General features: G+C 29.4%; 1 pseudogene; it reads left to right on the top strand.

Annotated features, from left to right (window-relative positions):
- The first annotated feature begins 663 nt into the window (after positions 1-663).
- On the top strand, positions 664-6,232 carry LOC124354932 (annotated as a pseudogene).
- Positions 6,233-12,845: the final 6,613 nt, after the last annotated feature.

Genomic DNA, 12,845 nt, shown 5'->3' with positions numbered 1-12,845 from the left:
CAGTAACCAAATAGCGGCTATAATTGTATAGCCAAAATATCACATTTATTCATATATTGTACTACAAATTTGAGATGCTTTAAGCTTATATGAATGAATCATGGGATATGGACTATGTTGGTTAAGAGCGACTGTTTTCAACAATAATTAGTTGAGGGTCCTCAATGATTAATGAAAAATAAGAAATTCCAACAATTTGCATGATTCCGAACTACATACTCGTATATTCTTGCCTTAACTAGGCATGCCATTAAAATCCCGTTTCTAATAAAAATTTTCAGTTTATTTAATAAATATATCAACTATTTAAAAATATTTAATTTTTTCCTAGTTTCCAATTATCTATAATAATAATATTTATAATAAAATCCTAGAGTTGTGCATTTGTAAAAATATTTGAAAATTGCGACAGATCAATTTAATCCTTTAAGCAAGAAAGATACGTCACGATGAGTTGCAGTTATCGGCTTATTTACAATCCAGTCATTGAGATAACTTAGCAAAGCGAAACAATGACATCTTCAATAAAAATAACTGATTCAACATCAGAAGTGGAGATATACTTATCAGACAGCATTATCACTACACACGACACTAAATGTCACCGGTACACACCCGGCCGCTGAAAGTGAGGCTAACCAGAGAATGGGTTTTCCGTAGTGAGATGACGTCATACACCGTTTCAGGAATGACTAAATGTTCCAGGCCCTCTCCTAATACATATAGCCTTCTCGGCTGTCACAACTGTCATTCTCTTAGACACTTTCAGCAAGTGTGTGCGGTACTTTTGTGTTTCTGTTCTTCAACTACACTAAGGTTAGCAAACTATTTGTTGATTCGTTTACTCGAGAATTGATTTATTTGTCTTTTATCTATAATATCACAACTGAATAGGTTTTTGTTGTATAAAATTTTGGAGAGCTTTCTAATTAAATGATTACTTATTTTAAATTTTATTCCTTAAATCTTTAGCTAGTTAGTTTTAATGTGTTGACTCTTGTCACCTGGTTAGTGTTCACATTTGAGGAAAAATAAATACTGCAGTACATTGAATAGTCTATGACATGCCTTGAAAAAATATATGCCAGTATAAATATTGTACATATCCCAAACCAAAGTAAATTTTGTACACGTCATAAAAGTAGTAGACTACGTTTATAGCGTGAATTGTTTATATAAACGTTTATCAACAGTAGTGCTTGAGTATGACTATTAAAGATTAGACAGTTTAAACAGTTATACATGCAAGCATCCCCTATTTTGTTAATTTACAAGCTAAAATATATTTTTAGATGTAGGCCTACTATTTAATTTTCATTAAGAATTAACCTCTTTAATTTTCGTGTCTTACGTAATTAACAAAACCATCAATGCTCCATTCCTAACAATGCTAACATTCCATTCCTCCATCTCATTGCTCTTTCTTGGAATATTACATCTTGGACTAGAAAAAGTTTACTATTGATAAATAGTGAAACTAAGTACCTATTCATTGTTACATTTAATAAAGCGTTGTTATCACACTAGATACGCAATATAATACAGTGTGCTTGGAAAGGAACAATCAAATTCCAAAATATTACTTGTATTTTTAATTACCAGGCATATAGCGGAATAGATTTTAAAATTCATCAGTTTTCCTAATAATCTTTAATTTTCTTTAAAACTAACAGTTTTTTTAGCAGACTGGTTATATGTCCACTGATGTGAGAGTTTATCTCATATGTTAAAATGAATCTGATATATAGTTGAATTTCAAGAATCATCTTCAGTATTCATAATGAAAATCACGCACAGAGTGTTTAATATTCAGTATTTAATAGGCAATTCCTAATTATTCCTCACAGTGATTATAGTAGGGTAATGTGTTAATAACATACATATAATAATATATATTAATAAATATGATTTCAAATAACTTGAACTTTACAACTATTCAATATAGATATTTTTGTACTTGAAACTAATTTGTAACTTTTTGATTTCAAATAAATGCGAATCTTCTGTTTATTAGTAAATTCTTTAAAATCTGATGAATATATATACTGTCTGATTATATAAATATCAACAAATAAGTCATTTAACATTACTGTACTTATAATACACATATAAAACATTTAAAAGTTATGTTGCAAAATATGTATTTATAACTGTTTTTGGTAATTCGATAAAAATAATTATAACTACTTAAGTTATTTAAATGACACCATTAGTTTCGAGACAATTCATTATCTAATTTTGAAAACTCGTGGTAGAAACTACAATTATTTGTTTTCCATACACAGGTGTCATATTTTCCAATAAAAATAAAGTTAATATGTTTCAATATATTCGAAGAACAACAAATCCTATATATGCATTATAAATAAATATATATATAAATTTTATACAGAATATTAAATGTACAGGAAAAGAACATGTTTAATTTTGGATCAAAGATTAAAAATGGTATACGTATTATTAAGAAATACGTTAAGTTAGCCAATTATTTATAAGAAACCTGTAATGTTTAACTTCACCTGTGCTCTACTTAGGAGAGTTTTCCTGGTTTAATGACTTTAGCTTTTTTGCCTAAAGCCTTTTTGAAACTAGTAATCAATACATTAATATTACTATAAAATAAAAAGATTCAGTTGTTCAAGTCTCCAATTATTTTGTGGTAAATTTAATCAATCCTCTTGTTGGACCTCATCTATATTAAGTGATGGTGACATGTTTCAGTCATGGGTATCGACGTCTACTACGCTCCCGCCAGCCCTCCTAGCCGTGTCGTGTTGCTGGCAGCCAAGGCTCTGGGGGTGGATGTCACCCTCCACACCATTGACCTGATGAAAGGAGAGCACATGACTCCAGAGTACCTCAAGGTACTGCTAAATAAATACTAGTTTATTTTCGTACAGTCTAGAAAACATTATCATGTTGTTATTTATAAATTTTGTTATTTATAAATAGTAAATAATAAAAATGAATAAATAACAATACAAAATAGATTTTGGTCATTTAAATATTTAACAGATAACTGATGAAACCAAACATATTTGGCTTATATTGTGTGCTGTAGAAAAAATTTAAAATTTTCTGATTCAATCCAATTTAAAAACATTTTGTTGTTTTCAGATGAATCCTCAACACACAGTACCCACTATTGTAGACAATGGACTTGCCCTCAATGAAAGGTGAGTTTTATGAATGACTTACAATAAAAGAATTAATTTTGCAAGAAACAATTTTTTTAAACTTAACTATTTTCAAGATGTAAGCATTATTTCATTATTAATCAGGAAATTAACTGTCTATTGTTGATTTTTGAATTATTTTTAAGGCAGTTTAACCTGTCAGTATATATACTCATTATGAGTGATAAACAATATTTTCCCCTAAATGTTTCAGCCGAGCCATCATAATGTACCTAGCGGAGAAGTACGAAAAGTGTAACACGTTGTATCCCCAGGACATAAAAAAAACGCGCCCTTGTAAACCAGAGGTTATACTTTGACGCTGGAACTCTCTTCCAGAGATTTGCTGATTTGTATGTGAGTATTTTCAACAATTGCTTTACATTGCTACAAATGCAAAATGTATGAGCAACAAGTATGTACTGTAAAAAACTTGTTCAACTTTATTTTTATTGAATCTTAGGGGACGAAACATTTTATATTTTTATAAATAAACTAAAAACTCTATATTTTGTTTCATTATGCAACACACAAAACAGAATAATTGTGTGTAAATTCTTTTAATTATAGCTACAAGTTTTGTCTAACTAACAGAGGATGCCCATACTCTTTTCAAAACTTGTTATTATTTATCTTTGATATTACAGTGTCAATAATGAACTCTATAAATGTTATCTTTTGTAGGCTAAACTGGCAGGGATAAGATAAAAAGCAGTCATATGTTTTACCATAGAATTATCAAAACATGTTTAAAAATATAAATAGTAATACTTAAGTCACTTTGAGAACAAAAAAAAAAAAATTGTTACTTACTCTTATAGTGCCAAAGTTTCATACAGGTTATAAGAAATACCGAGAAAACATAGAGATATAGTTTTAGGGATGCTGGCTGGTATTCAAAGCCTTATTATCTTATTCTAGTGCTGAAAATGGATAAAGAAAAAGAAAAAAATGTTACTTGCACTGTTTATAAAATAAACTATGGCTGCGTTTGTTTTATTACAAAAGTAGAATTTTAAGTATTTTAGTTTTTGGAAATATCAGTGCAATTGTTATTAAATAAATATCATATACATTTTGAAAAGAGACTTTTTATAAATTAAATATTGATCATATTGAATTTCTAAACAGTATTGAATCACAGTTACAGCATTGGTAACCGTTTAATCAGTTCTAATAGATTCGGATAGTCCAAGAATGAAATTGGATAACTATAAACATTTCTTTATGATATCTAGGGAAAGGTACATGATAGCAATAGAGAATACCTCCTGAGTAAAATGTATAACTTCTCTTCATATCCTCAGTACCCAATGTTCTTTGGAGGAGCCCCTTTTGATGAGGAGAAAAAGAAGAAACTAGATGAGGCGTTTGGCTTCCTAGATAGTTTCTTGAAGACCAACAAGTGCGTAGCTGGCGACACTTATACCCTGGCTGACATCTCCATCGTGGTCACAGTGTCCACTGCTGAAGTAAGTACTGTTTATAGCATAATAAAGTTCATTGCTTACAAGCATCTAATCTGAAGGACTTACACCCAATTAAAACACTATTTATTATGAAAGCCTCTAGATTACTTCGTTAATATAAACACGTTTCTTTAGATGTAGTGTGGTTATTTGAGACCAGCTTTGTTTTATTAACAACATTTATTTTCTGTTAAAAAATCACAGAGAAAGAACCATCATCATCAATGGTTTATTAATTGAATATTACTTGAATAAACCAAAACCGGTCTCAAATAATCACGCTTTTAGATTATTGAATAATTATTTTCAAGAAAATCTTTTGGTTTAATAATTTGTTTATGAATTGAGTCTCCAACCAACCAAAATTTCTTTCTCCACATAGCTCTTCAAAAAATAATTTTGTACTTCATTCGGGATAGGCAATAGAATAGCACAAGAAAATGTGTACTTTGTTAATGCTAATGCAGATATTTTAAGTTGAGCAATGTTCTTTTTCTCCGACACTTAAATATAGCCAATAAATATACTGTTAATTAGTCTGTAACAGTAAGTTTTTCTCCTGGCTACTTTTAAGACAAGGACGACTTTCAAAATAAACCCAACATAGTTTTATAATAAATATCCCAATATTTTCCATGTTGGAATGATGAATATTCTATACATACCTATATTAAACGTTTCATCAAATTAATTTCGACGAAAGAAACTAACAGTTACTTGTAATAATCTTATAAATAATTGTATTATGATTATATTAATTTCTCTTTAAAATACCAATTTATATTACTAAACACTCTTCAAATTTATTTGATATACAATTATTTTACACTGTATCATAGAATAACATTACACATGATTATAGTTAAATATAGTTTAAATTTATGTTTTAAAAGATCAAGAGCTCTTTATAAAACCGTAGAAAATGTACGTGACATTAAAAAAACATAATTTACGATCTTTATTATAGGATATGATACAGCTAGATGACTATAACTCAATTAAATTTATAATTTTTAAATGGTTTATAAAATCTTAAAAGTGTGTTTCATAATATATAAATGGAAAATATGTCTTCACATTTTCTTTCATTTTGTAAAATATAAAATATTGTGACAGTTGGCCTTCATGTACTTGCAGGAATATTACGAAAATGACATATTACTGATCTGTTATCTGGATATTATACTGCACGCGTGTAATATTTTAATACCTGAAGAGTCAGTAATGAAGGATAATGAAATATTTCCTTCTTAAATTTATTTTCCATTTTAGGGACTCAAATACAAATGGTTGAAATTCACAAATAAGTTTTGTTTTTTAATTAAGAGTGTTTGTAATATTTCAGGTGGTTGGTTACGATGTTAGCAAGTACCCCAAGGTCGCTGCCTGGTTGGCCAAGGCTAAGACTTCCCTCCCTGGCTACGAGGTCAACCAGAAAGGTGCAGAAGCCTTTAAGGGAATGGTCGACTTTTTGACGAAGAAAAATTAAAAAGTTTTGTTTACACCAAAGATTACTTTTAAGTGTCAATTTGGTTATAAATGTATCTTAGATAACTTCTATTATCTGAATAAATTAGTTTACTTTAATTTGGTTGGTTTATTTTACCCAGCAAAAAATCAGTATTTTTTTAGATAGTAACCATATGAAGTACAAAACTTCTATAATCCAAGAATCTGTCTGTTGGAAATGCTTAGAAAGGTCACATTAATAAGTTATCAATATAACTCTTTCATGGCTCATCGTTGCGTCTATTTCATTTTAATGATGAAATGTATGTTATCTAAACTGCTCTAAGGTTAAATGTAAATATATTTTTTAACTGTTTGTTGTAACATTTGTACTGCCAGCTACTTCACTGTTGTACTGTCCTTGTTTGTTGTAGAATTTGTACTGTAAGCTGCTACACTGTTGTACTGTGCTTATGTTATAGGAATTATCAAATTGAATCTCATACTTGTTTCATTTATGCTTCGTATGCGAATAAGAGATTCCTACAACAATCGCCGTGTGAGTGCCTGTAATTGAATGAGGCTTTTTTGGTAAGAACGCCAAGGCACATGAAGATTCTACTGTTATATTTTGTGAGCAAATATTGAAGTAATTAAAAATATTATTAGCAATATCTTTATATATTGTGTAAATAAGAAATTTTAAAGAAATTGCTACGAACTAAAGCACAGTACAGTGGGTAAATAGGTCTATGAACTAATACACGTTTCTTCACTAAAGTATAAAAAAGCCTCTACGCTCGATCTGATTACAGCTTATTTGTCCTATGGACCAATAACTTCTTTATAATTAAAAGATAATAGGATTTAAAAAAATTCTATCATTATTTTTTACAAAAATTAAAACCAAGTTTTAGTATTAACACACACCCTATTTTCTTTGTATTTGTAAAATACCTCTAATACACAAAGGCGTATTAAAATATGTGCGGCAGTGAAGATACTAAAATATTTAAATAATATCTGACTGGTTAACCAAGAGCACTGATGAGAATTTACCCAAACAATATCATTGCACAGAACCCAAACACTACATAACACGTCATCACTGTTACCATTTCCTACCGGAAGGAATTTGACAGAAGACTGAAGATTCAGTCCCGGTAGAGTTCAATCCCCGAAACGTAGTGTTCTTTTTTTTACTTATAACTATGAAAAATGTCAGAAATACCATTATCCGTCCAAATGAACCATCGTAAATCAAAATCATTAAGAATAGTTTTGTGGCATCTTATTTATTACTTAACACAGTGTGGTTTTTATTTTCTATCAAGCAATTTCTTTATGCCAAATTTATTTTTTTAGAAATAGATGATTTAAACTAATAATAGGATTACGGACATTTTAGGTCGTCTTAAATTAGAAATAACACGATTTTTCCATGACATATTTTTTACTCTCAGTTACTAGGTAAACGCAAAAAAGAAATATCCAATGCAACATAATACTGTATATATTACATAATATACGATTGATAGAGAAAATTTAAAAAACAAAATTAACTACCACCTAATAAAAACTACGACACAACACAAACATTCTGCTGAAAAACTTCATATGCGCATGCTTCAACGAAAATTATTAATTTAACTTACGTAATACTATTATTTTCTGATGATAACGTCAATTAATACGTTGTGCTGACTAGTAAGTCAGTCAGTTGATGCTCGTTAAAACGTTAGGACGCTATTAAAATATCGAACGAACTTAAAAGTTGATATAATCCGAACTTCCGGAAAATATCTTTTGTATTTTTGTTCTGGCTATTATAGCATGTAATCTTGAAAAATACTAATTATTGTTTTCTATATCACATGCAAGTATTTAAACTATAAAGGCCCGCTAATATTTTGACCAAGAAAATTTATAAACTAATTTTAATTTTTGAGTACTTATACTTATATTTATTTTAAAAATTTTGTGCAATTAAATTTGTTGGTTTTAAGGCAATTAAATTTATTGCTAATTGCATTTTATTACTTCTTTGTATTTTATTAAATGCCTACAGTCTTTTTATAGCAACCCTGGATTTGAACGTTTTTCCTTGCCAATGGCGTCTGTGAAATGTAAACAATGGTAAACCGTGTGGACAGTCACTGACACAGTGTTTGGCAAACCACAGGAACTTCTGATTATTGCTCCATACATTTAATATATTTCAATACTATAAATATTTGTTTTGTAATTTGTAATAGCGAATTCTGATATACACTACAAGCAATCTACTCGGATGTAGTCAATAACACCTTTCCCGTACAGTTCGTGCAAAAAAATAAAAACGTACATACTTTTGTAATCGTTGACCATGTTTAGTAATTCAGCTTGTTGCTTGCTATAACTATAAAGGGTAAAAGTATATGAGCTCAAAAATGGAAATATTTAATTAAAATATACATATTAACATTAACATGTGATTCACCTTTAAGTAATTTTCAATTTCAAAGAGCTTCAAAAGAATAGAGACATTGTAAAAAATAAGAGATCTATCTTCCGAGTATATATCTTCCTTATTCAAAGTGGTGACAGAGTTAACCTTTAAATTAGGTCTTAACATTATGTAGGTTTTCTAATTTGCTATTAATCTATTTGCTTCAAACTACTTAAAAGGCAATACAATACAAAATATACATACAGTTCAATTAAATGTTTGTTATACTATTATCAAACTACGACTAATAAAGGATGAGGTAACCAGATATTGATGCTACAGAGCAGAGCTAATCAAATCACTGAGGAGCGTACATCGTCAGATACTGTTGCTGCAGAAGCTTTATATAATGTAGAACAGGTAAATTAAAATAGTACGAAGCGTTCATTGATATTAAAGTCTTAATTTGGTTTGAAACTAAATTTTGCAAACAAAATCAATTTATTTTTAATTTGTTAGGTTTATTTACATATTTTAAGCAGTGTGAACTACTAACCTTTTACTTTGTTTGAAGTTCTAAGGTAAAAGTAATTCCTCGGAATTATGTGACCAAGTCGAGAAGAGAAAAATTTCTTTACAAAAGTTTAATGACTTGCCTGTGCGGGATTCGATTATCTGGTTACATAGCGATAAAGAAAATACGTCAAACATATTTTTTTTTATTTAGCAACTTCTTCATTCATATTTTTTTTTTATAATTTTTAATATTTGCTAAGAATGTACATTTTAAAGTATATTAACAATGACATTATTTAAGAGTTTTTTTCTCTATGAACTGAAAAATATTTTTGATCTTTTAGAGCTGGAATTGGTATATTCGATCAAAAGCACAGTCAAGTGAACTTTCATATAGCATAGTTCTTACTACTCTCTCAATGGAGTCTTAGAAGTTAAATTCTTACCATCTTATGTTTTAGGACATTTTCTATGTTAGGTTTCTAAGATAGAGTACTTAACTAATTGCTGAAATCTTAAAACTAATGGTTAATCCTTAGAGAATTTACGCACTATAAATGCAACCAAATTAGAAATAGTGGTTAAATTAATTAAATTTAGCTTAATTTATGCTGCCGTAAAACAATGCCTACACATAGCATTTGATTAAATTTAATAGGTTATTCCAATTAATATTTCAAAACTTGATGGGAGATACCAAGAGATATTTATCTACTTTAATGACCAGTGTGACGTAACTCAAAGTTATTTTTGGAATAAGAATAAGCCTATATTCACCTCAGAAACCTTAAGAATGTTCGTAAAATTTCAGTACAACCGGTTGAATAGTTTAAGCGCAAAAGAAAAAGAAACAAACAAAGGCACTTTCGCATTTGGATGTTTCTATATCCGTTGGCCTCTCTAATAGAAACTACAAGACTAGAAAATAAAAAAGTAAATTAATTACTTTCACATTCACTGGTCCCTTAGAAACAAAACTTTTTTCTACAGTATATTTAATTTATATTAATTACAAGTATTACTGTGGTATAACTTGATTTATTATTACTTTAAGATTTCCACTGGAGGCCTCCCTACAATGGAATTAATTAATTATAAAATGTGATGTAATTTCCAAAATACTTTAGATCGAGATTTTTAAAACCCTCTTATTGTAATCGGGTTCGTGATTAAAAGACTGTTTTGTACGAATAACGTTTATATAACTGCATCCATGCAGTCATTCTCTAATAATGCCCCATGAATAAATTTAGACAATGTAACTTATTCGTATTACCTGAACATAACGGGTTGGAATTATAGTAAGTCAATATTATTAAAGTAAACAGTAAATATCACGAAACTCCAAACTTTGTATTTGATAATTTTTAACCTTTTTCTTAGTAACCTCTGCATAGTTTTAGAACTTACGTCATAGTGTGAGGCAAAAAAAGTAAATGGAAATATAATTATCTATTCAATGCATCATTTTAAATTATCATTTTAAAATAAGTTAAATAATTACAAAGGACAGTACTTGAGAGAATTATTTTCCTAAAGCCACAGCATAGCAAATGAAGAGTACTTATAGAGTTACAATCAACGGACAACATGGTTAACTGCCAGGTTTGTTGTCACTTTTTATTGTTGATTTGTTTGTTTGAACACTCCTAACTAGCTTTTTACCTGTTTTGTAATATGACTCCTATCCTAAAATTTTTTTCTAGACATAAAAAAGAGTCATAAATGCCTTAATACAGTTTTAAGAGTTCTTAAGGTTAGTGATGATATTTTTGTGAAATCTCCAGCTACCCGTAGCATCACACTTCACTGCACAAGATCGACATTTATTGTCCTTAGAAACACATAAAGCCTTGACAGTTGTTTGTGTGCTTTGTAACATAATAGTTTACTAATATATGCTGATATTTTTAAGCGCTTTTAGTAAAACCCACTAAAACGTACAGTCCATACTGATGGCGAGAGAAAAGAAGAGACCTGGCCCGTGCCGGCGCACAGCTGTGTACTAGTGTGTTGCCGCGCGGTAATTTCAGGCGCTTCGCCCCACAGCCAACCCTGCGAATTGTTTATCATAGCAATGGAACAGTGAAACAATAATGGAATTACGAAACAAGGCGCGGCAACATACTAGTAGTAGCGCCTGCAAATTTCAGATAGGCCAGAATCCAGGTCTCTTCTTTTCTCTCGCGATCAGTAGTACAGAACATTATTCGTGACTCAGGTGCAGCAACAGTGCCATCTGGGTCCGAGATCAATATTGGGAGATTGGTGTTTGGTGCTGAATATTTAATGCAGCTTAAGTTTAACCTTTCCGGCATAGCTTCTTGGGTTCAATTTTCGTAGCATCTTAAATTTTAATTCATGCATGGCAATGTTACAAAACATTTTCCAAACACTCTTAGCAGCTTCATATACAAAATTTAGAACTTTTGTGATTCATCTTTGCCTGTCCCATAGTTACAAAATAATTTAGTTTATAACTTTTCCCCCCAGTATTCCTTTACTATTTCTATTATTTACTTTGTTAATATTCGCTTCTGTTGCTGACAATAAAAAGAAATGGGGAGTTGAACTAGCATTTAATAATATTACCTTGTGATTAATAATAAAAACCCATGTAAATGGGTTATTAGCAAAGTCAATGTTTATCAATAATTATATAAGGTCTATAAAGTTGGAATATTCCCAATCTTTTCTTCATTTTGAAGGAATGACCAATATGAAGACAATACAGTATATAACTGGTTAATGCCTCCTTGTCATTGTGAACATGGAGAGACACAGAATTTTTGCATAGCTGGTATAATTAGGAAGTGATATGAAAGGGAGTTACTGGAAAAAAATATTTCGTAACCTATATGTATACAAATATTCAAAGAGTAAATTAATACCCTTGATCTATAAGTATTAAATCAAGTGTTTCAATACCACCAAATTTCAAAGTATTTAAAACGCATTTTATCATTAATTGTACGTTTTATATCTACTATGTCTTTCTTATTATACTAGCAATTACACGTGGCTTTGCACCCAATTTCCTACGGAACAAGTGAGATATGATAGGCATATCATAACATGTTGCTTAACGTAGACTTATGTTTCGCCTAGACTAAACTTCTACATGATAATCACTACACTTTTTAAATCACACACGTAACCCTCCGGTGATATACAGCCAATATCTATGTAAAAGTTTGTCTCAATTTGTCCTCTAGATTTTGTGCGATTAAATATAAAATATTAAAAAACCCTAACACCATTCATAAAAAATGTTTATAAAATTACATACAGTTAGTTAGTTAGTAATGTTTATTAAAATACATGCATTTATTTAATTAAAAATTAAATTTTAAAAGAAATTACTATTAGTCTGTAAATGTCACATCTAGAAATTAACGTATTTTAACTCGTGAACTAATTGAAACTTAGTTAAGTTTTACACATTTTATTAGATCATATTACTAAGCTAACATACATCGGAAAAAATCCGTCATTTATTTTTTTGTGAAAATCTGTTAGATAAAGACTGTTTTGAAAAAAATACTTATATCTATTTTTGTTATAATGATATTATAATATAATGTTATAATCAACATATAATGTCTTATAATATTAATATATAGTAATTTTAAATAATTATTCATCGATTAGATTGCAAAACTTCATGCTAATTATTTACTTTAGCGGGATAAAGGGCTGACAACAATAATTATTTAAATTGGATCGTCTAACATTCTAACTATAATTGCAAAAATATCTCACAAAAATATTATAAACACTCTATTCCCTAATTTTGTACTGTTGATG

The sequence above is a fragment of the Homalodisca vitripennis genome, chromosome 2 (genome assembly GCF_021130785.1).
Source record: "Homalodisca vitripennis isolate AUS2020 chromosome 2, UT_GWSS_2.1, whole genome shotgun sequence".
In the NCBI taxonomy this organism is placed as follows: Eukaryota; Metazoa; Arthropoda; class Insecta; order Hemiptera; family Cicadellidae; genus Homalodisca; species Homalodisca vitripennis.
This window is presented reverse-complemented; position numbering and strand designations above follow the sequence as displayed.